A 23,705-nucleotide genomic window follows, 5' to 3' on the forward strand; every position below is an offset into this window, starting at 1 on the left:
TATGTTTAGAATTTTTCCCTTAGGGGCTTTCTATCTCAAAACAACTAGCACAGTGTCTGTGTATGTAGTGGGTGCACAATGAATACTATAATAATATTAATATTATTAGTACTGACAGTTACTAGTGTTATGTACATGGTAAAAGCAAGAGAAAATGGTGAAAGTTTTTCAGGCAAGGTATCTTATCCTCTTATCCACCCAAGTAGCTTCAAGACCAGACCAGGAAATGATGGAAGGAAGTGGCTATGGTGGGACCTGGGTTTATTTTCACTTAGTTTCCTGCCAGAGGCAAGGAGGTGATCAGCTGGTACTCAGAACTGCTCGTAACCATGAGGATTTTCTTTACCTGCTTCTGTGACACTGATAAAGTAAAAAGATGAGGAGTCATTTAGAGACACCACCAGTGCCTTTTGTGCTTTTGGGTAGAACCTCTACTCTTCTGCTAATTGCAGGTACAGTCATTCTGGACAAATGGAAAACAACTCACTCCTGGGCAGCAATCTGCCTTCTCATTTTTTCCCCCCATCCTTCTACACTATCTTTCTTTTTCTACCTTCAATATTTATTGAGCACTTACCATATACCAGGCTCAACAATAAACGGAGGCTAGGCTCACACAAAAATGTATAATGCTTGGCTTCTGCCCTCAGAAATATCTTATTGTAGCAAGAGGAACAGACAATATAGAAGGGCCATGAGATGAGAGCTATGGGTGCATATGAACAAACACCATGAGAGAATAAGAGAAAGTCTGAGGAAGAGGAAAACTAAGTGAGCACCTGTAATAGCTGCAGATTGTGACAATACATTACATATCTGTGTTACTGAGTTTTTCAAGGGGTAGGTAATAGGAAAGTCTCCTTCGAGGTAGTAATATTTGAGTTAAGCCTTGCCAATCAAGTAGTCTTTCACCAGTTGGCAGAATGAAGAAACATCCTTGTAAGGAGAAGGACTAGCATAAGCAAAGATGGGACACAGTGGAAGTGTGTCCAGAGAATAACAAATAGGTTTGTTAAATCATAAGGTATACAGAGAAGAATAGCAGAGGATGGTATTGGAAAGGTAGGTGGAGGTTTGATTTTGAATAGACTCGAATGTCCTATCTAATAGTTTGGCCTTTATTTAATCCATTGCCAAATTTTAAGTAGTACAGTCACATAAATGCATTTGAGTTTTAGACATGTATCTCTGGCATTTTGGTTGTGAGGAAAGTTGAAAATAGGAAGAAGGAGCTTATAATACTATTACCACGGGTTCTTGCTCCCAGAGCTCCCAAGATGGTGGCTGGCCACTTCCAAAATGGTGGCAGGCCACTTTCAAGATGGTGGCAAGCCTCGTGTTCTCTGACCCAGGGTTCTTGGCCTCACAGATTCCAAGGAATGGAATCTTGGGCCATGTGGTGAGTGTTATAGCTCTATTAGAAGCCGTGGGTCATGGAAGAGAACCGTGGAACCCAGTGACTAGTGTTCAGCTCGATTAGGACGAGCCCAGGCACTTAGCCGATCAGGAACAATGGCAAGCCGTTAGCCCGATCTTGAGTGGCAGTGGGCACCTCACTGGATCAGGAGCACAGCGGACACCCTGCTGGATCCAGAGGGATGGAAGTCAGTGGCGGGTCTGCGATGGCGGCAAACAGCAGTGGTGGATGGCCAACGAAAGCTCAGCTCCAGCTATAACAAACATGGACCAAAAGAGTGTGGTTGCAAGATTTAATAAAGTGAAATAAAGTGAAAACAAAGCTCCCATACAAAGGGAGGGGACCCAAAGAGGGTAGCCTGCAGGCTTGAATGCCTGGATTTATATCCCAATCATTGTCCCTCCTGCTGTGCTCTCAGGCATTAGATGATTGGCTATTTCTTTACCTCCCGTTTTTGCCTAGTTAGCATTTTAGTGAGCTCTCTGACTGGTTGGGTGTGAGCTAAGTGGCAAGCCCCGTGTTTAAAGGTGGATGCGGCCACCTTCCCAGCTAGGCTTAGCGATTCTTAGTTGGTCTAGGAAATCCGGCTGGTCCTGTCTCTCAATACTATTAACGTAGTTCAGGCAAGAGTTGCAAGCCCTCGTGTCAGCGCAGGTATAGAAGAAACAGATATGGTATGCAAAGATCTCTTCTCGTCCCTTCCTTGTGTCTCCCCGGGAAGGGCAGAGAATGAACTGCTTAGCTTAAGATCTAGACTTGGAGTTCACACAGGTCACCTGTGGTAGAGTCTCCTTTGTTCACACATATTTAAATACAAGAAAAGCTGTAAAGAAAAGGAAATTACATATATGCTTAGTTTTACTAGGAAGTTAATCACCAATTGCAACCTTGGTACTTTTCTCTACTTGGATTGTAAGTCGGAAACAATTTGCATGTTTTACCAAATGCCCTCACCTAGATTCCTACATCAGAACAGCACCAAGATGCTCAGCACTTGTCGATACTCTTTCCAGCTGGGAGGTGACGTAGAACTGGGCTCAGCCTTTGACAACTGTAATGGCGTCTGTGGGATTTCTTTGCAAGAAGCTGGATGCCTTCTCTCTTTAGATGCTTTCACTTCTGGGCATGGGATGCCACATCCAGGGCCTGGTGCGTGTGATGAGTGGCAGAAATGAGCATGTCCATTGTAGAAGATGTTAAAATTACTTACTTTGGGGTCAGTTCCTTTTTGGGGGAAAGGGGCATACGTGATGGGTGACAAGGCAACCCTTCCCTGTGGAGGAGAGAACTAGGACAGTCCTAACTGAGCTGTGTCATGGGTTCTACACACAGGCATGGATCACCACCACTCTACTAACTGCACGTGGAGCAGTGTTTTACTTCAAAGGGCTGAACCACTGTTACATCTTGTTCTTAAATCACAAGGTTTAAATAGCAATGCCATGTTTAATTAGGGCCTGAGTAAGACTTCTGCTTTGAGACAGAACAACCTCTGAAATGGATCCTTTCATCTCTGAAAGGTATGTCATAAAGTAAAAATGTTATCCATGTGTAACAAGCAAAGGTAGAGTAAATTAGAATTACAGATCTGAATTCTAGGATTTTGGGAAGGACTCTGAAACTATACAGAAGAACTAATTGATTGTTACTAAGAGCTATCTCTCATTCTGGCTAACATGGTGAAACCCAGTCTCTACTAAAGATACAAAAAAGTAGCCAGGCATGGTGGTGCTTGCCTGTAGTCCCAGCTACTTGGGAGCCTGAGGCAAGAGAATCACTTGAATCCAGGAGGCGGAGGTTGCAGTGAGCTGAGATTGCACCACTGCACTCCAGCCTAGGAGACAGGGTGAGACTCCTTCTCAAAACAAAAAACAAAAAACAAAAAACAAAAAACAGGGCTGGTTTAATAAATGCATGTGTTTTATGGTTTAAATACAGTTTTAAAAGTGATCAGAAAGTGTATTTTCTTAAGTCGTGTTAACATATCTCCTTTGAGTGTTTGGGAAGCTGTGGCCACAAGAGAGACAATGTGAATTCTGTTTACCCATTTTACCTCAAATCAAAACCAAAGAATGGTTTGGGACATTTTTTTCTCCAGTAGTTCTTTGTATTTCTCCACCCATACTCTGTTTTTCATTTCTGACCCTTAAGTTCCTTTTCTGACCTTAGTCCTAGATAGATAGCCAGGGTTGTGAGCATGAGGCATGCCAGTGGGACAGAGTAAAACCAAGTGGATATTGAACACTGACCTTTGGTTTCCTTAGCACTGTGCTCTAAAAAAATTGAGTTAAATGAGTCTGGACACAGGACAAGAGAAAACTTTAACTCGGCTTATGTTCAGATTATTTCAAATTAGTGAGTTAATGAACCTCTTAAGTCACAGAAATTATCTGTATCAATTTACAAAACAGGAAATCAATGAACGCTTTCTTTGGCTGGGAAGTGTGGTTGTTGGCAATTCTGTGACATTTGCGTTTTAAAATGTGAGTGTGTGCGTGTGTTGCCGGCATCGGTGACGGGCTGCAGGGAGAGTGGCTTGGGGACCCAGTCAACGGAAAGAAAGAAATGGAGGAAAGTGGTGATGGAAGCCCTGGAGTGCTCCTTTTGATGGCTTTTACTGGTTTCATTGGGTTTCGTCTCTTGCTCTGGAGACATCATGTAAACTTTGGCTCTCTGAGAACATCTTTCCTTTCACAGTGACCTGGCTGTTAAGGTTAAATTAATCTAATCCCATGAAACTGCCTGGTAGCTTCCTGCTGTTTCAGAATAAAATTTGGAAGAAAAGTCATCCCCACCTTTAAGTTGCTGTCCTTCTTCACAGTGCATTCGGCGTTTCGGTAGCGACGCAAACACCAACATATTTCAGGCATCGCTTTAATATTGACACTTCTTTCTATTCTCTCATTTCCACTGCACCCGGAGGCTCTAAGAGCTGGTCTGCAACACCGCCATCTGGTGGCTCCAAAGCTACATGGATGAAAAAAACCAAAATCTTGCTGGTTTCTAGTTTTTTGTTGTTGTTTTGTTTTGTTTTTGTTTGTTTGTTTTTGTTTTGCAAGCCATTTCTTCTGCTGCTTTCAGTTGACTTAGAACGAACTTATGGCAGATATGTGCACCATTTTATGCCTCTGCTCAAGCCATTTTTCTCTTCCTGGGGGCACATGCCCAGAGGCGTCCGAGGTCAAGAAGAAAGAAAACAGAGGGATTTGGAAAGCAATAGTGTTTCTGATAAGAAACTAAGAATTATCCAGAGAACTGGTGCTACTGGGATGCATCTAATGTGAATGTAGTTGTATGAAGTTTCCTTATCTTCTTGGGTAATTTCAGGAGTTTTTAGTCTTCACACAGACAACAGACAACATATTTGTACTAGGAGATCTTTTTGCGTTTACATTTCTGGGTTTTGGAGTCGTTGGTAGAGAAAATGACTTCCACACCAAACTTCCCCCTGCTCAGTCCCATCCCTCAGCCCCTTCTCCAGCCTTAGCCCCTAAAAGTGCTTTGTTGTTTCATGTGTAATGATTTTTCCTTCTAAAGAAATCTGGAGAGTTTTACTGTTCCCTGAAATTTTTTGTATTCTAGTTGAAAATGCCAAAATGAACACTAGCTGCTTCAGTAATCCTGATGGGGACATAAGTTTGTAAGAAACAGGAATCTGTGCTGTGTTTTTATTTTACTACTGTGGGCATCTCATCTCTCTCCCCATTACTCACCTTAGGAATTCCTTTTTCATTTATTTTCCAGTTTCTCCTTAATGTGGTGTGTGTATATTTTTGTATGTATGTATACATGTGTGGGTGGGGTGTATGCATGTGTATTATATATTCTCTTTACTAAATTCCTGCATAAATAAGAAAAAGAGGCACATCTGCCTTGTAGGAGTGACTGTTCCTTCAAAATTTTTAACTATGCCTCCAGGTTGTGTCCCCACCCCTCAGAATCTTGTCAGTTAGAGCATTCACTGCAAGATCTGAAGACGTGGTAGCAAAAGCATCAGCATTGCTGCCTAGCTTTCTCCCCTTCATCATTTGTCCCATAGTTGTCAACCAAGTTCAACCTATTTGAGAGTTGTCATAAAAACCAGCTAGAAGCTCAGAAATTAGTGTTAATACAGCAGCATCTTCACTCTAAGCAATGAAAAGAGACGGGTTATTGGGCAACGGAAAAAATACAGTGAAGATGAAATGGTACCAAATTATCTGTATGCTGTATGACCAATCTCTGGACATTTGAGTATCAAAGTGATTTATTATTACACATGAACTTAGAAACATTTAAGGACAGAGACTAAAGCTATTTCATATCCTTCCCGCACCTCCCTGCCATCCAAAATCTTAAGAACTTGGAAATTGCATACTAGTTCACTCAAAAACATACATAGAGACTTAATGATCAGTTAGAACCCAAGTTCCAACTTTATTATAGGCAAACTCATGAAAAGTCTATAATTAGCTGGATCACTGATAATAGTTGCATCAAGAATACAGAAGTAAAAGAAAAATTAAAGTTTCCTGATAATCCAAAATTGTGTCACAGATCCCATTTACCAAAACTTGCATTTTAGTTCTTCATTCGTAGGTGAATTTCTTATACCCATTGTCAATCTACATAAATGACTTAATTTTCATACAGTTATCTCAGTGAGTTTGGCCAAAACCACATTAGAGATACAAAGTTTGGCAGTTGAAATTCTGATTTAGGCAAACAAGCTTACAACACTAGGACATTAGAGGTAACAATTTGGGAAAATTTTTTTAAACACACAAAAATAAAATCAAGAAGTCAAGGTTCCAGTGGCCTGGGCCATTTTGTATAGGAGTCAGTAGCCTCATCAATCACAATACTTTTAAGTATCCTAGGGTATTACAGCATCCCATAAAACATTAACTGCACCCCAGAATCTAGATTACACTCTTCGTCCTCTGTTTGAAAGGGCAATGAATATGTATGATATATTTTAGGGCTATTTCCATAACAGAGTGGTTGAAAATATTAAAGATACATAACAGTGAAACCCTCTGCTTTATAGAAATCAGACGTATTATTGATATATTTCTGGCACCAGAATGGACCTCCTGAAGAATCCCAGTCACTATAAGTGTATAGGCAAAAATGTCTGACAGTAGCATGAATGTTCTGGAAAAATTGAATGTAAGTAGAACTGAAGGTAGGAGAAGAATGTTAATTTCATGGAGGTGATTATCAGTACAGAATTTGGGATGGAAAGGAAGTGATGGGAAGGAGGAGTGAAGAAAGGAGAGAAATTAAAAACAAATTCATATATTCATGTACCATATTATTTATTAATTAAACAAATTTTACTGAATATCCCACAACAAAAACTAAAACAAATATTGGTCTCTGAGATAGTTCTAGCATCCAAATTTCTTGGCTAATCTTCCAAGTAAGTATCTTATTTTAAAGAAAATCAAAAGTCAATGAACAGAAAGTATAATCCAAAATGTGTGTGTGGGGAGCAATTTAGAACATTTTTAGACCTTTTTTACTTAAATTAGAATCTATGGATCAGTAGCATCAACTTCATTTGGGTGCTTGCTGAAAATGCACTTCCAGGAATTATCAACATGTGACTCGTGCACTTACACAGGGCCTTATACTCAGAAGGGCTCTGGGATTGGTTTAATATGTTGTTTTTGCCATCTTGAAATTCTTAATTTAGAACAAGGGGTCCTGAATATTCACTTTGCACTGGACTCCGCACATCATGTAGGTCCTGTGCAGGCTTTTGGGCCCCATATCTGAGCTGCTGAACAAAAATCTGCATTTTACCTTCAGGTGATCTCCCTGTGCCCTAAAATTTAAGAAACACTATTTTCAACCATACAGAACAATTTTAATAAGTCGTATATTTTTTTCTCTTGTATCACGTGTATCATTCACATGTTTTATTGTTCATTGCTCCTGCTTCAAGTTAGCGGAGGATTCGCTTACGTAACCTGCTATACAGATGACCTTCATTGTTGGTGTTTTGTATGACTGCTAATGAATGTGTGTGTCTTCTTACAAGTTTCTCCTTCATGAAACAAAGGGGGAACGCCATTTTCAGTTCAAAATGTGGGTAACAGGATGAAGTCAGAAAATCAGTTAAAATTGGAAGAAAAGGAAGAAATAAGAGGAAACTAAGGAAAGAAGGCCAAAGAAGTGGAAAGGCAATATTGAAAGAGTGAGATTGTTAAGATTGTTGTATCATAAAGAACTTGTGTGGTCTTTATCTTGGGTTCTTGGTGTGGAGCTTTTAAAATCTTTGGGATTTCCTAAGTGTTAAATGTGTCTTTTTTATGAACATCTTGGATCACACCTGAGTGTAGGGTAATGAGGTGATTCACAGCGGGCCCAATGATAGCTTCAGGAAGCAGTCTGGTCAACAGAAAGGACAACCGTGTGATTAGAAGGTTGGGCTTTGAGTCAGCCCAATCTCCAGGGAGAGGGGAGGAACTGGAGATAAAGTTCAATTACATGTCCAGTTGCTTAAGCAGTCATTCCTATGCAATAAAATCCAATAAAAGCTCTGGACACTGAAGCTCAAGTGGAGCTTCCTGATGGTGTGAATATGTTGATGTGACAAGAGGGTGGCGACCCTGATTTCATAAGAAGGTACAGAGCTCTGCATTTGGGACCCTCCTAGACTTCACCCTACATGTCTATTTATTAAGCTGTTCATGATTTGCATCTTTTATAATAATAAAAACGTAATAATAATTCCAGCACTTTCCTAAGTTTTATGAGTTATTCTAGCAAATTATCAAACCCAAAGGAGTCTTAGAAACCCTGGAATTTGTAACCAATAATTCAGAAATGCTGGCGATCTCAAAAATATGGCTGGCGTCTGAATTGGTGATAGTCTTATTGAGAATTGTGCTCTTCAGCCTGTGGGGTCTGCATTAACTATAGGTGGTTAGTGTTAGAATTAAATTGTAGTCCCCAGTGGATAGCCAGATAGTTGGTATTAGAAAAAAGGTGAAAAAGGAAATGCAAGATGTTGACCCTGTTTTGTGTCTCCAATTAGGTCAAGTCCCTTGTCACATAGATGTACACTGAACTGCAATCAGTCATCCCAAAGGGATGACTTTGGGATGACTGATTGCAGTTCAGTGTGCGTAAGCCAAGCTTGCAGTAAGACAAGCCTGTACTCTGCTATATACACATAAAGCTGGTGGCCTGTACAGGTTATGAGACTCACAAAGAAGATGCCTGTTCATTCTCAAAGCAAGCTCCCAAAGCTCCTAAAGACAAGAGGCTGGGGGAGGTAAGGGAAGAGAGTGGGAAGTGGGGACAACATATTGTCTTCTATAGCTGGGAAATTCTAGCATCACAAAAATGGGACTAATGATCTACAAACCCTTGCTACCTGAAAATCAGAAGTCCTTAATCTTTTTGCACTGCATACATGGACTTTATGATAAAAGTTGTAGACTCTTACTTCAAAACATTCAGCTACAAATGAAATTTTGCTTATAATTTCATCAGGTTCACAGGCCTCCTGAAACCCATTCACGGTTATCTGTTCCAGTGACTCAAGGTAAGAGCCCTTGTGTTATGTAATAGCATGGATTGGTGAATTCAGTGGTGCCTGAATTCAAAATGCTAACTGACCCACTCCTTTGTTATTTAGACTTGGATATATTGCCTAACTTCTCAATTTGTACCTTTCATAATTTTTGTGAAAGTCACATTTGACATAAAATAGAAATCCAATAAGTGGTAGCCGTTATCATATTCCTGAAAACCCATCTGCTAATAATATGCATGTGTGTTAGTAGATTTATTTTTTCTCTTCCTTTAAAGAAATATATAATAAACATATAGAATATATATGTGCTTAATTATATAGAGAAGTGCTCATTGTTAAATAAAATAAATAATTTGGGAAAAAGAAAATGGGGCCAGGTGCAGTGGCTCACACCTGTAGTCCCAGGGTTCTGAGAGGCCAAGGCAGCAGAATCACTTGAGGCTGGGAGTTCAAGACCAGCCTGGGCAACACAGCAAGATTCCATCTCTATAAAAATGAAACTAAAAAAACTAGCCAGATGTGGTAGTGCATGCCTATAGTCCTAGCTACTTAAGAGGCTGAGGCAGGAGGATCACTTGAAAGGTTACAGTGAGCCATGATCATGCTAGCAGTTCCCGGCTGCAGTGAGCTACGATCATACCAAATCAAAAAAGAAAATAAAAATTCCATGAACTTCCCATCATCGAGAGAAATCCAGTGTTAATTCTACAATCTGTTTTCAATCAATAGTCAGCATTTCATGTGTCAGTAATATTGGTTTATATCATCTTTTAAATATTTGCATAATACTGCATTGATTTAATTCCTTTATTTATGAAGCCAAGCTCCTGTTGATATAGGCTTTTGGATTTTAGTTATTGTAATTAATGCTGTAATAAATCCCCTAATACAGATGCTTTTAAAAGTTGTCTTTCTTTTCTTAGAAAATGTTTCTGTAGGTAAAATTTCTTACTCAAAGAGTGTGCACATTTTATACTTTGAAACCTCACCAAATGCACTCTTGAAAAGTTTAATCAGGTTACATTAGTAATAACAGGACACAGAAACAAAAGTATGGCTAAATCCTAACAACATAACACACTGTCAATCTTTCTAATCTTCAGCAAAATGATAGACTGAAAAAAATGACCCTATTTATTTGCATTTCTTTGATTAAATAGTGATTTTGGATCCTTAGCATTTATTATTTGATATATTACCTGTTTGTATCTTTTGTTCCTTGTTTTGTTTTGTCTTGGGGGGAAGGGAGCTTATTTTATTTTCGTCTTCCTCCACCAGAGATAATTAGGTATTGGGCATATAAAATATTTGTCGGGCATGAACAGTTTTGTTTTTCAAATTTCCTGTTGCTTTTCATATTTGCTTATGATGATACTTTTGACAAAATGTTTTAAAAGATGTCATCTATAATCAAATTTTAGAGTGCAGTTTCTATATTTTATGTCAGTCGTAGAAAATAATATGGTTTTTCAAGAGAGCACTGTAGGACGTCAATTTACACAGTATAAAAATATTTTATAATGTACATCTATAACCTAATAATCATTTTTAAAAGCCTAGTCTTGATGTAAGATACTCCTAAATGGAAGATATTGATTACCATCAAAGACTTTCCAAAACTCCCAAACTTTGGACTTGCAGTCTCCTGGAAGGAAGGTTAGTTATCAAAGATAGAACAAAATCTTAAATAAAGAGAACTACTTTAAAATGTTGATTTACCACTTAGCAGTTAGGTGATATGTGGAAAATCAACTCTCTCAGTCTAGATCTGTTAAATATGTTAAAATCATACACATTATCTAATCAAAATGTTAATTATTCAATAAACATTTTTTTAAATGTTCAATTTGTTGTATTTTTGAAAATTTTGCACTCACTGTAGTTTCCTTCCTTTCTCCCTTCTTCCCTTCCTTCCATCTTTCCTTTCCTTGTATCTTTCTGTAATCATATGGCACTTTTTATAGCTTGATTTTAAACAAAACTTTCTGAAATATATAATTTATAAAAAACTTTTGATAAATGCACAAGCTTAAAATGACTACCGACACATAAAATTAAATTACCAGCACTTTGAAGGTCTGAACACACTTCCTAATCCATTTGCACCTCTTCTGCCTCCCCCACTTCTTAATAATTATGCCATTGCATTAATAATTATAACATTACAATCCTGGAATTTGTTTTACTTTTTTCTGATTTTCTTTATATTTTATTTAATGTACACGTTTCTGAAGTGTATAAAAGTAAAGTTATATTGAATGTATTATCTGCATTTTAAAAAATTCAATGTTGCTTTATATTTCTGAGAGTCACCATATATTTTGAGTTGATTCATGTTTATTGCTTTTATAGTTTTCCACTATATGAATGTACTGAAATTCATTTCTACATTTCCTTAAGCATTTCTAATCATTTTTTATGTATCTTTTGGTGCACAAATGCCTGAATATGGTTAGAATTTTGGAATTCCTGGATTCCAGACAAAGCAAAATTGTTTCTTAAAATCATGACTACCCTGTCAGTAGTGTATTAGTATTATTTCCTATTATTATTATCATTTTAAGAGAGGATCTCCCTCTGTCGCCCAGGCTGAAGTACAGTGGCATAATCACAACTCACTACAGCCTTGACCTCCCTGACTCAGCCAGCCCTCTTGCCTTAATCTCCCTAGTAATTAGGCATGAGCCACCATGCCTGGCTAATTGTTTTCATTTGTTGTAGAGATGGTGGCGTGTCTCACTATGTTGCCCAGGCTGGTCTAGAACTACTGAGCTCAAGCAATCCCTCTGCCTCAGCCTCCCATAATGCTAAGATTATAGGCATGAGCCACTGTGCCCAGGCCGATTTCCTATTCTTTTCATCACTATGAAGAGTCAGATTTTCTAATTTTTGCCTGTTTCATGACTGTCAAATGCCATTATGATTTTAACTCACATGGACCTCCTTGTTAGCCATGTTGAACATATTTTCTTATGTTTGTGGTCAATCATTTTTCTTTTCTGTGAAATAATTCAAACCCTTGGTCAACTTTTAATGTGGCTTCCTTTTTTTTTTTATTGATTCATATCATTCTTTATATATTCTTCATACTAAAACATTACAAAAGTCTACAAATATAAGCTTCCCATTTCTGGTTTGTCTATTTATTTTCTTTAGGGACCACAATGTGTTTTTAAAATTACATGATATTTAATCCAACTAAGATAAAATGCTGTGTATGACGAGGCCCAAGGAATCAATTTTGTTTCCTTCAGATGAAAAATTAATTGCTCTAAAATCATTGATTTAAAACTCTTTCCTTTCTTTGCTAATTGGCAATGCCAGTTCTGACATACATGAATTTTCCATTTATATGCAGGTCATTTTTTGGGCTCCCATCCTGTTCTATTTATCTATTGATCTATTACTGTACAGTTTTACCACAGTTTATAAGTGTTGATACCTGGTAGAAAATGTCCTCCTAAATTATCTGATAGATTCAGAAGTGTCTTGGTTGTTCGTGGACCTTTGCTCTACCAAAAAAGTTCAGAAACACCTTTAGTTACAAAGAAAATTACTAACTTAATGGGATTTTCGTCTGAATTAAATCATTCTGTGGGTCAATGCAGGGAGAACTCACAGTTTTGCAATGCATCTGCTGTTCCACAAAAACAGAATATTTCTACATTTATTCAGGTTTCCTTTACTTTCTTTCAATAAATATATATGGTATATATATTGTGTATACATGAAGGTTTGTACACATTTTGCTAGTTTTATGCCAGAAGTACTTCATAATTTTGGTTTCAGCAGTAATGACATATTTTAAAAATTATGTAATCTATGTATTTAAAACTAGTATAATAAATGAAAATGAGTTGTGTATAAGAAGCAGAAAACTTGGAAAAATATTATTATTTAAAATATTACTGCTTTTCTATATTTTATGTTTTCTGTTTTTTCTACCTCATGAATCTTATCAGTCAGTGGTATCAGTTTTATTTCATTCTTCACAGTTCTCTCTGTTTTGTTTTGTTTTTCTATACCCTCCAAACTAACTAGAAAGAATTCTGTTTGTATTTCTCATTTTAAAGAAAATGCTTTCCAAGTTTTACCATTAAACGTGGTCTTGCTTCTGTCCCTCCATCCACCATCTTTTTGTTTGGTTGATGGTACTAGAAAGGCTAAAAAAGTTCCTTTGAATTTCTCATTTACCAAGAGATTTTATAATTAAGTGCTGGTTATTTTGATAAATTGTATTATTCATCTATTGAGGTGATCCTATGTCTGTTAATGTTATAAATAACATCAGTTGATTTTCTGATTATAAACTACCTTTGAATTCCCACAAAAAGCCAATTAAGTCATTTATTTTTATAAACTTTTACTGTACAGCTTTATTGGTTGCTAATATTTTGTTTGGGATTTTGCTTCTGTGTTTACAAGTAAAATTGTCATGTAATTTTCTTTCTCATATTTTCCTTATCTGCTTGCAGTGCCATATTAAAGATGGTATTATAAAATATTTTGGGTATTGTCTGTTTTCTCTACTCCGGTAGAATTGAGTAAAACTGGAATTCTTGTTTTCAGATTTATTAATAGAACCCACTTGTAAGATTTTCTGACCTTGGTATTACTTTGGGAAAAGATGTGGAACTATTGATTCGATTAAGTAAATTATTATAGAATTATTCAGAATTGTGTTTTTAAATTAAGTGAATTATGTAGATTTTCTAGGTGTTTGTCCCTTTCATCTAAACTTTCATCTTTGTTAACATAAAGGTGATAATTATATATTTTGAACATTTTGAATGGCTACTATGTCTGTGGCTGTGTTCTAATTTTTATTTCTCATACCATTTATTTGTATCTTCTCTTTTTTTGTGGTCAGGCTGGCCGGTGATCGGTCACTTTTTCAGTCCTTAAAATGAACTCAATTTAGGCCTTTATGTTTTATTCCCTCTCGTTTATCAATTTCTTCTCATATTTATTCTTTCTTTCTTTTCTTGTGATATTCTTTGTTAAATGTCTGAATTTGGATATTTAATTTGTCTAAAAATAATTTCTTCCCCTCTAGCCTAAGGATTTAATCATGTTTATTTTGACATCAGATCATAAGCATCTTGGTGATTGTGCAGTATTAAAAGAGTAAATGGTATCTTATTGCCATTGTGTTTTTGTCATCAATGCCTATTTATAAGAATTTTTGAATTTCCAAATTAGTATTCTTTTCCAATTATCTTTTGCTAATAACTTCCGTTTTCATTGTATTATAAGAACTCCCAATTTTTGACATTTGTTGAGATTTGATTTATGGCTCTTTATGTGGTCAATATTTGTAAATGTTTCATGTATGCTTAAAAAGAAAGTATATGCTTCAATTGTTGACTGGTACTTTATAAATGTACACTAGACAAGATTGACAACTTTATTGCTCAAAATTCTTTATCCTCACACATTTTCATCTATCAATGACTAAGAAGGACGTTAAATTTTTTCACAATAATGGATGTTGCATCACTTTTCCCCTCAAATTTTGTTAATATTTGCTTCAGATTTCCTCATGCAAAGCTATTAGTGTCATAGAAGTTTCAAATTGTATCGTATTTGAAAATGGATCATTGTGAGCTGACTATATTTCTTGCTAGTAATACTTTGCCTTAAAGTCTATTTTCCTGATATTAACATAGCCACACCAGTTTTGTTTTTTTGCATTGAAATTCATTTATTGTTTTTTATTTTGTTTTATTTTATATTTTGGGAGAGGGTCTTGTTCTTTTGCCCAGGCTGGAGTGCCGTGGGATGATCACAGCTCACTGCAGCCTTGATCTCCTGTGCTCAAGCAATCCTGCCTCAGCCTCCCAAGTAGGTAGGACTACAGGCATGTGTCAATATGCCTGGCTAATTTTTTTTTTTTTTTTTTTGGTGAAGATGGGGTCTCATTATGTTGCCCAGGCTGGCCTCAAACTCCTGGGTCCAAGAACTCCTCCTGCCTTGGCCTACCAAAGCAGTGCGATTACAGGTGTGAGTTTTGCTTTTCTGTCTTTTGGCAAATGTTTCAATTTTAACCCTTCAGTATCTTTATGTTTTAAGTGTATCTCTTATAAAGAACACAGAGCTAGATTTTATCTTTTTGTTCATCCTGACAATCCCCATTTTTAACTAGAAAGTAACAAATTTATATTTACTATAATTACTGATATTTTATTATCATAATATTATATTATCCCATCTCATTGTCATTCTTTTTCTTATATTTATTATGTTCCCTTATTTTCTTGTTTTCTTTTTTAAGTTTTTTTATTAATTGAATGTGATAGTAGCCAACCTTCAAGATAGTCTCACTTCTTGGCATTCTCCTCCCTGTGGAAGCCCTTCCCACATTGTACCATTTTTGGTTTATGTGATCAATAGACATGGCTGACATGATGGCATGTCATATCCAATAGTTGGTTATAAAAGACATCGCAAGTTCCATCTTGTTGCTTTTTCTCTCATGCACTAAAGAGCCACTCTGGGGAACCCAACTGCCTGCCAGCTTGTGAGTACTCACATGGAGAGGCCCGTGTGGCAAGGAACTAAGGTCCCTGTCCAACAACTAGAAAGGAACAGAGGGTCTCTGCCAACAGTCAGGTGAGTAATCCTGGAAACCGATCGCCACAGTCAAGGCTTCAGATTACTACAACCCTGAAAAACATCTTGAATGCAATCTCATAAGAAATATAAAGCCAGAACTACACACTAAGCCTCTCCTAAATTCCTGACACCAATTTATATTAATTCCTGATTTATTATCTTACAGTTTCTATAACTGCAAGATAGTATAGTTATAACTGTAAGATAATAAATGTTTGTTGTTTTAAGCTTAGTTTTGGTGGTAATTTGTTATATAATAGATAACTAATACAATGTGTCTGTGTGTGTATATATGTGTGTATAAACATACAAATGTCTGTGTGTATATATATGTGTGTATAAATATACATTTTTTCTTTTATATGTCAAGATTTTTACCCCATCTACTAGTTTATAAATTGTATAAACTACTCCTACAATTTTAGTCTTTATCCAACAAATTATATCACATAATAATTAAAATCAGTAAATTTAATAACCAATGAATCAAAGAAAATTGTAACACTTTTGCTTATTCTCTTTTTTACTGGTATTTTATCAAATAATAATTCTTTCAATACATTTTAAATCCAACAGATTACAAATTATTACTACTATCTTATTAAATCCATATTTGTTTAGTTTTAATGACCTATTCACTAGTTTTTTGCTAATATCTATTTCTTTCATTTCAGATCTTCTATCTGGGTTCAGTTTACTTATTCCATATCAAAACCTTTAGAAATGCCTTCCTATATGGTCTGTTGGTATAATGCTCTCTGTCTGGCTTATCTGAAAACACTTTTATTTCATGGCTGATTTAATTTTTCAATTGTAATATATCATACCCACATAAAACTGCAGATAGCAGAGGTGCTTAGTTTGAAAACAAATTTAAGCAGTGAATATACCAACGGATGGTAACCTAAATCAAGAAATTAGGGCATTATAACCTTCTAGAGGCTTCCTTCCTGATCCTTCATCTAAACTAGCCCTGCAAAGTTAATAACTATCCTACATTCTAAAACTGTAGATTAACTTTGCCTTTTTGTAAACTTAATACACCATAACTCTACAGTATGTAATAATTTATATCTGACTTCTGTTCCTCAAAGATGTGTTTGTGAGATTCATCATGTTGCTACATTTTAATGTAGTTTGTTTATTTTGTCATTGTAGAATATGTTACTGTTTTTGTTCATTCCACCATCCATACACATTTATGTTAATTTCAGCATTTGTCTATTAAAAGAATACTTCTGTGAACTTTGTTGTAAACTTCTTTTGGCATATATATATGTATATATATATATCTGTTTCTTTGTAATCAAATAGAAGTGGTGGGTCATAGCTGTTCACAACAGATACTGCCAACACTTTTCCAAAGTTCTTGTAGCAATTCTACTTCTAGTTTCTCCACGTTCTTGGACTTGGAATTGTCTACCTTTTGTATCTGAGCCATTCTGGAGACTGTGTAGTCACTTTGTCGTTTTAATTGGCATTTCTTTGGCTAATGAAATTAAACTCATCTTACATCTTCATTGGCTGTTTGGGCATCCTGTTTTGGGAAATGTTTATTCAAGACTTTTGCCCCTTTTTCTTTTAAGTTGTCTGCACTTTCATATTAACACGTGAAAGTCTTAAATATTCTAGATGTGAGTCCTCTATTGTACAAATATCTTCTCCCACTCTATGGCTTACCTTTTCACACTCTTAACAATGTCTTTGCTGAGAAAAATTTCCTAGTTTTAATATACTGTAAGGAATCAATTGTATTTTTTATGGTCGGTGATTGTATGCATTACTAAAGAAAACTTTGCCTACTGCAAGTTCATGGAGATAGCTCTTTTCTTTTCTAAAATCTTTATTGTTTTATCTTTAATCTTTAGAGCTATGACCTATATGGAATTATATTTACATAGTGTTAGGTAAGGATAAAGTGATTTTCTTTTTTATATGGATATCCATTTGATCTAAAACTTTTATTGAAAATTTTATTGTGCTTCTTTGAACATGGTTTAATTATTCATTTATTTTGATCTTGTACAATTTCTCTTACTAATGATTTTATTATATAGTCTTGCGCATCTTTCATTAGACATTTGAAATGTATATGCTATTCTAAATAATTTAGTTTAAGTTTTCATTTATATTTCTTTGTACTTTTACAAAAAATAGATTTTTGTTTGTTGATTTTGTCCAGGTATCTTGCTCAATTCACTAATATTTCTACTAATTTATGTATAGATAAGTTTTTCTTTGAACACCATCATACCATATCTGAAGCAATACAGTTTTATTTCTTCTTTCTAATTTTAATACTTTTTTCTCCTTACTAGTACACTTGCAGGGATCACTAGATCAATGTTGAATAGAACTGGTAGTGTGCATAATTGTTTCTTTCCAAGTTCAAGGTAGAAACTATCAATACTTCTAAAAGGAAATGATGTTTTCTTTTAACTATTTTAAAACTGTACCATATATCAGAATAAGAAAGTTTCCTTCTACTCTCAATTTGCTGAGTGCTTTTTATTATTAATGATGATTAAATTATGTCAAGTGCTTTTTCTGCCTCTATTAAAATGATGCTATTACTTTCTTGTTTTCTCCCCACTGTGGTAAATTATGATGATTGATTTTAGAATTTAACCAATCTTGCCTACCTAGAATAAAGTCCACTTGGTGCACGATATATTACCTTTTTGATATAGCACTGGATTCTGATTTCTATCATTTTATTACTTATGTTTGTATCTATGCTTATGAATGTTTATGAGAAAGATTAATTTTCCTTGTAATGTCCTTGTTACAATTTGTAATTCAGGCAATTATGGCTTTTAAAATGAACTATGGAATAGTCACTTTTCAATATTCTAAACAAATTTTGCAATATTGATAATATTTCTTTCTTAAATAATTTAGAAAAGTTACTGATGAAGTTAACAAGGCCTGAGGACATTTGTATTTATAATACATAATTATTTTATAGTAAATTCACACCCATCTCTACTAGATACAGGAATATTCAGATTTTCTATTTCTTCTTTTCTCAATATTGGTAAATTATACCCCTCTCCCCACCCCTGGAGGTGTACTAGTCAAAACTGATTGCAGTAATGCTAAATAACCCCGAAACTGAGTGGTTTGCCATCAGCATTGGTTTTACTGTTGTTTTCACAGATCTGTAGGTCAGATGTGGTTCTGCATTGTAGCTTAGGTTTAGGCCAGCTTCGCAAGCCTATTTTAGTCTACATACGGCCTGTTTTTTTTCTGGTTGACAAAAAAAAGGATAAGCAACAAAGCCAAACCATGCAAACACATCTAAGACACTGGATGGCAGTTCATGGTTCATTAGCCAGATCAAGTCACAAGGCCAAGCCCAAACTGTGTGTGTGGGATGCATAGATCAAGGGCATGGATGATATCAAGCAGGAAGAAAAAAACGAGTACTACCCAGATACTGTTTATGTCATCACAAATTTCTTATTTGTTACCATAACATACATTGTTACATATTTACTATTTTAAAATTTGCTAGTGATATCACTTATCTCATTTCTGATCTTGTCAATCTGTATTTTCTGCTTTATTTTCTTTTCAGTCTTACAAGAAGTCTATCAATTTTATTATTGGTTTCAAAGTACCAAGTTTTCATTGTATTAATTTCTATTCTGCATATTAAAAAACATTAATGTATACACTTATCCTTATTATTTTTCTGTACTTTCTGTGGGCTTAATTTGCTATTCTTTTTTTCCAATGCTTGGAGATACACGCTTAGATAATTGATTTTTCAGATATAAATATCCTTCTAAATACATATTTTGTACATCTGATAAGTTTTGGTATGCAATCTTTTTATTATTATCCAGTTAAAAAAATTTTTTTAGTATACTTTAAGTTCTAGGGTACATGTGCACAACGTGCAGATTTGTTACAAATGTATACATGTGCCATGTTGCTGTGCTGTACCCATTAACTCATCATTTACATTAGGTATATCTCCTAATGCTATAATTTACTCTGTGATTTCTTCTTGACCTATAGTTTATTTAAAAGCATATTGGTTAATTTCGTAATGGAGATTTTCTACCTATCTTTATTCACTTATTGGCAGCTTAAATTCATTTTGGTCAGGCAATACATTCTGAAGATCTTAAGTCTTTGAAATTTATTCAGGCTTGGGTTATGATCCATCATTTGGCCTATTTGGGAGAAATTTTTCTACATGACATCATGAAGTTGAGAAGAATGCCTATTCTATGTCCATCTTAGTGTTTTAATTGGATTTAATCTAATTTGCATTTGATAAAATTGCTAACGTAGGTAAGCATCTATTCACCATTTTGCTATTTGTTTTATCTTTGTTCCAGTAACTTGTATTTTTTTATTTTAGCCTATTTTTGGATTATTCAGATATTACAATTTATTTTTGTTTTCACTTGTTTGATGATGCATGTATTTTACTTAATTTCCATGGTAAATATAGAGATTGCAACATGCTTTCCCAGGTTCAACAGAATTTTTAAAAATCACTTGAGAAGGCATAAACCACATGATACATTAACTCCATTAAATTCCTCTTTTATGTTAGTATTACTTTGCAGTTCAATTCTGTATATGTTTTGACACCATTAACAACAGTCTGGCTATTACTGTACTCCACCTGCTTTCATCTGGCTCTGGTTTGTCCTTGCTCTAAGTTTTCCAAATGACAGCCTGGAATGCTAAGTCCTGTTTCCACTGGTAGACCTCAAAACCTGATCTTTGTATTCTCGGCAATGTGAAACCACCAAAAGCACCACTCTGCTTTTACAAGGACATTTGTTTGGTCTCTTAGCCTTCCGTCCCAAGCAGCTTCAGAATTTGTTCTACGTCTTGAAAGAAAAAAAAAAAAAGATAACATTAGTTTCTGATCTTCACCTTTCCCTTTTCCCTTCTCACTTAAGCACCTGGCCCCTCAAGTGTGTAATTTTTCTTTCTGTAGCATATTGTACTGTCAGAAGAGGCCCTGTTTTCTCCACTTACTGGATATGATTTGTTTATGTACAATGTTTCCTGAAATGCATTAGTTTCTTACTGGCCTGAAGTGATTAGCTATAGTACAAACATGCACACATATAAACACACAAACAGACATGAGTTGTTACTGTGTGTGTATACATATATGTGAATGCATAGATTTAACTATATTTGATAAATTTAAATCCATTAAAAGCATTCTCTTTACTGGAACAAAAATTGTTTCATCTTTAGCCACTGAGAGTCTCTTCAAGTTGTTTCTGAAGTCTTTGCAAAAGGACCCTGGATGCTTCTGGCTGATCTTGTAAATTTCCTGCCCCAGACTTAGAATCAATTGCTTTTCCATGAAGTTCTGTCTTCTTTTAGTGAGAAGTCATAGTTGGAAACCAAAGTCTAAGTAATAGAAATGCTCATTTTATTTGATTGTACATCATTTATACACCTTCACAAGATACTTATATATGTTTTGTCCTGAATTTATTTCTCGGCAGGACAATTGCTTAGGTTATTTTTCTAACACATTACAAGAAAATGAAGTCTATTGTCTGCTGGTTAACTGGAGTATCATACTGTATTTCTACAGCATGAATATTAATTTAAAGTTTAATGTATATATGCATGGCTAAATTATATTTTAAAGGTGATCATTTTAGGTTTTATTCTCCCCAAGTGTTAGATTTCTATAAGCAATCCTTCCTGTAACTAAATATTCACATAAAGTCCTAATGATTTCCTTAGTTCAAGTTTCTTTAGATGCAATTGCAGGTACAAATTTGCAGAGTATTCTAACAGCTTTGAAATAGATTTCAAGTCTCTTTCTGCCTTAAGGGTAGAGAATATAGAAGACACGGACCATAGAACAAGAGTGTTCTAATATTTCTCACTGTAAAATAACCTAATGGCAGTCTGTTTTATCCATAGGTAAAATAGGAACTTGGTCAATATATTAGATGCCCCGGGAACCTAATTAGCACTAAGCAAACTGAGAAACATCAGTTCCTAAATCTATAACTGGAAGAAGCAAGCCTTGGATCTAGGTTGATCCAGTTACAGGAGGCTTAGCCAGAGTAGCCAGACAATACATAAGACATGTTCCTCTCTTGGCTGGGCCAAGAACCAAAGTGATAAATATGGGGAAACAGCCCCTTCAGTGCGAAGGCTCCAAACAGTTACTGATGGAGACCATGTATGCTTCCCCTCCTCTGCTGCTCCACCACCAAGAGGCAGCTGGGCTCTGAATATGACTCCCTCCTCACTCCACTCCTATTCCTAATGTTTTCTCAGTGCCAGCAACGCAGACTTCATTCACTTAGTTGCTCCACGCCCCCCAAATTAGCAGGTAGTAGTGTGTACAAGGGCCTGTGTGCACACAGCAACTGGGATGAAAATCTTGCTTTCTCCTTGGTGTGGAGCCCTGAGTCCCAGATGCTAAGAAAGGCGTAGATTTCTCGGGAAGGGGGGCATGGGCTCCACATCTGACAGCCATTTCACAAGGCGTGACATCATGAAGGAAGGGGGTCAGGCATTAACACAGCTGGCAACCCACAGTGTTAAATTGTCCGTAAAAGCAGTTGTTAAAGCTGGGTAAAAAAAAAATAAAAAAATAAAATGCAGCCCTTCTGCAGACACTCCATGGGCTGCTTATTCAGGAATTTTGCAAAAGCTCAAGGCCGTAATGAGGCCTCTGGTACTCCTCAGCGGCCGGCTCAGTGTGACCGGCAGGCCACGTGATCCCTGTACATTGAGGCCTAATTGATGAGGTTTTGATGCTTAAATGGAGTGCTGATTGCGGGAGTTTCAAGGAACTGCTGCCAGTTAGGGCTCCGAGGTGAGGGGACATTTTTACACTTCATTCCCAGAGCTTAGCTAATGACTGTTATGAAATGAAAACTAACTTAGGGAGAAATGGAAAAGGGGAGAGGAACGAATGCCTCTGGGTCCAACTCTGTAATCTGATAGTCCTTTAGCTGAAAGCAGCTGGAGAACAAAATACCCCTGGAATACCTTTTGCTCATTCAACTCCTGAAGAGCAGTCAGCTTGTTTCAGTTCAGATTGTAGATGGCGCATCTGGTTCTGGAAGGTTACATTAATTGGAAAAGCAAATGCCTTAAAAATGAGGTGTGGTAGTCGCATCTCGATGAATTGTAAAATGCTTCCCCTGTGGTGTAGAAGCAGACAAACTGGCTCCAGTACTGGTTCAGCCGCTTACTAGCTTTGGGCTGGTTTCTTCCTTCTCTAAGACTCATTTTCCCCATCAGTGACATGTGAGGTGAGTTGGCACCTTAAGCTTACAGCATTATTATGACAATTCCTCACCTTCATTTCCTCATGACCCCTTCCTTTTTGCTGATAGTGGTGGCAGGTGAGCTGATTGTTCTGTGTGAAGAACAATATCAACCACCAATACAAGAATCACAACTTACTTTTATTTTGTGCTCTCCATATACCAGGCACTGTGCTCAAACTGGATCATCCCCTGTTATCCCGGTACGGTCCCAAGATGCCACTGTGTGATTAATACCCTTGTCTTAGACGCACCTTGTCATGAGTGGCTCAAGGTCAGACATAACCAGGTCCATGCATGTTTGTGTCATTCCAGAAAATCAGACTTTGATTGATGCAATTTCAATCATAAAAGCCACAAGATATAAGGAATTCCCAAGGGCATTTCTTTTTAGGATGTCCTGTTCACTCAGTAGTCAGAGCTGTGGGCATGCAGGCTCAAGCCACTTCACAAGTCAGTCAATATTGCAAACCATGCATAATAATGTACTTAATCAATATATAAGTGTTATAGATTAAACATTTCCCATCAAACAAAGTAACATTTAACATGAAGAGAAAAGGAGATAGAAAAAAAAAAAAAAGCTTAATAAACCAGCCCAAGGAGAGTGATGTGGATAAGGAGAGTGTCTTGGCCTGATCCAGATGGATGTCAATGTCTTGCAAGGAGCAGTCTCTGATTTGGGCAGAGTCTTCAGCCATAGATGCTGAGTGCTGATCATGAATGACAACAAGATAGGGTCAATCAAGACAGCTGTCTCAAGGTGGTGAAGTCCTGCTTTTTTTATTGCCACAGAGTGCTCTGGTGAGGACTTATAGTGAAAGAGTATGCCTGCTTATGTTCTTATCTGGTTGGG

The 23,705-nt window shown here is 36.2% G+C and overlaps 1 long non-coding RNA gene across 2 annotated transcripts in view; it reads left to right on the forward strand.

Annotated features, from left to right (window-relative positions):
• LOC108542294 (uncharacterized) overlaps positions 1 to 23,705 on the forward strand; it is an 88,376-nt gene that overhangs the window by 3,294 nt on the left and 61,377 nt on the right. Inside the window, exons 2-3 of one of the 2 annotated variants that reach the window (XR_001889223.1) lie at positions 8,906 to 8,957; positions 15,435 to 15,552. This is a non-coding gene — a long non-coding RNA (uncharacterized LOC108542294). Of the gene's footprint in view, positions 1 to 8,905; positions 8,958 to 15,434; positions 15,553 to 23,705 lie in introns of those variants that run through there. The other variant, XR_001889222.1, reaches the window with a different exon arrangement.

The sequence above is a fragment of the Rhinopithecus bieti genome, unplaced genomic scaffold (genome assembly GCF_001698545.2).
Source record: "Rhinopithecus bieti isolate Rb0 unplaced genomic scaffold, ASM169854v2 scaffold_20150, whole genome shotgun sequence".
Classification (NCBI taxonomy): Eukaryota; Metazoa; Chordata; class Mammalia; order Primates; family Cercopithecidae; genus Rhinopithecus; species Rhinopithecus bieti.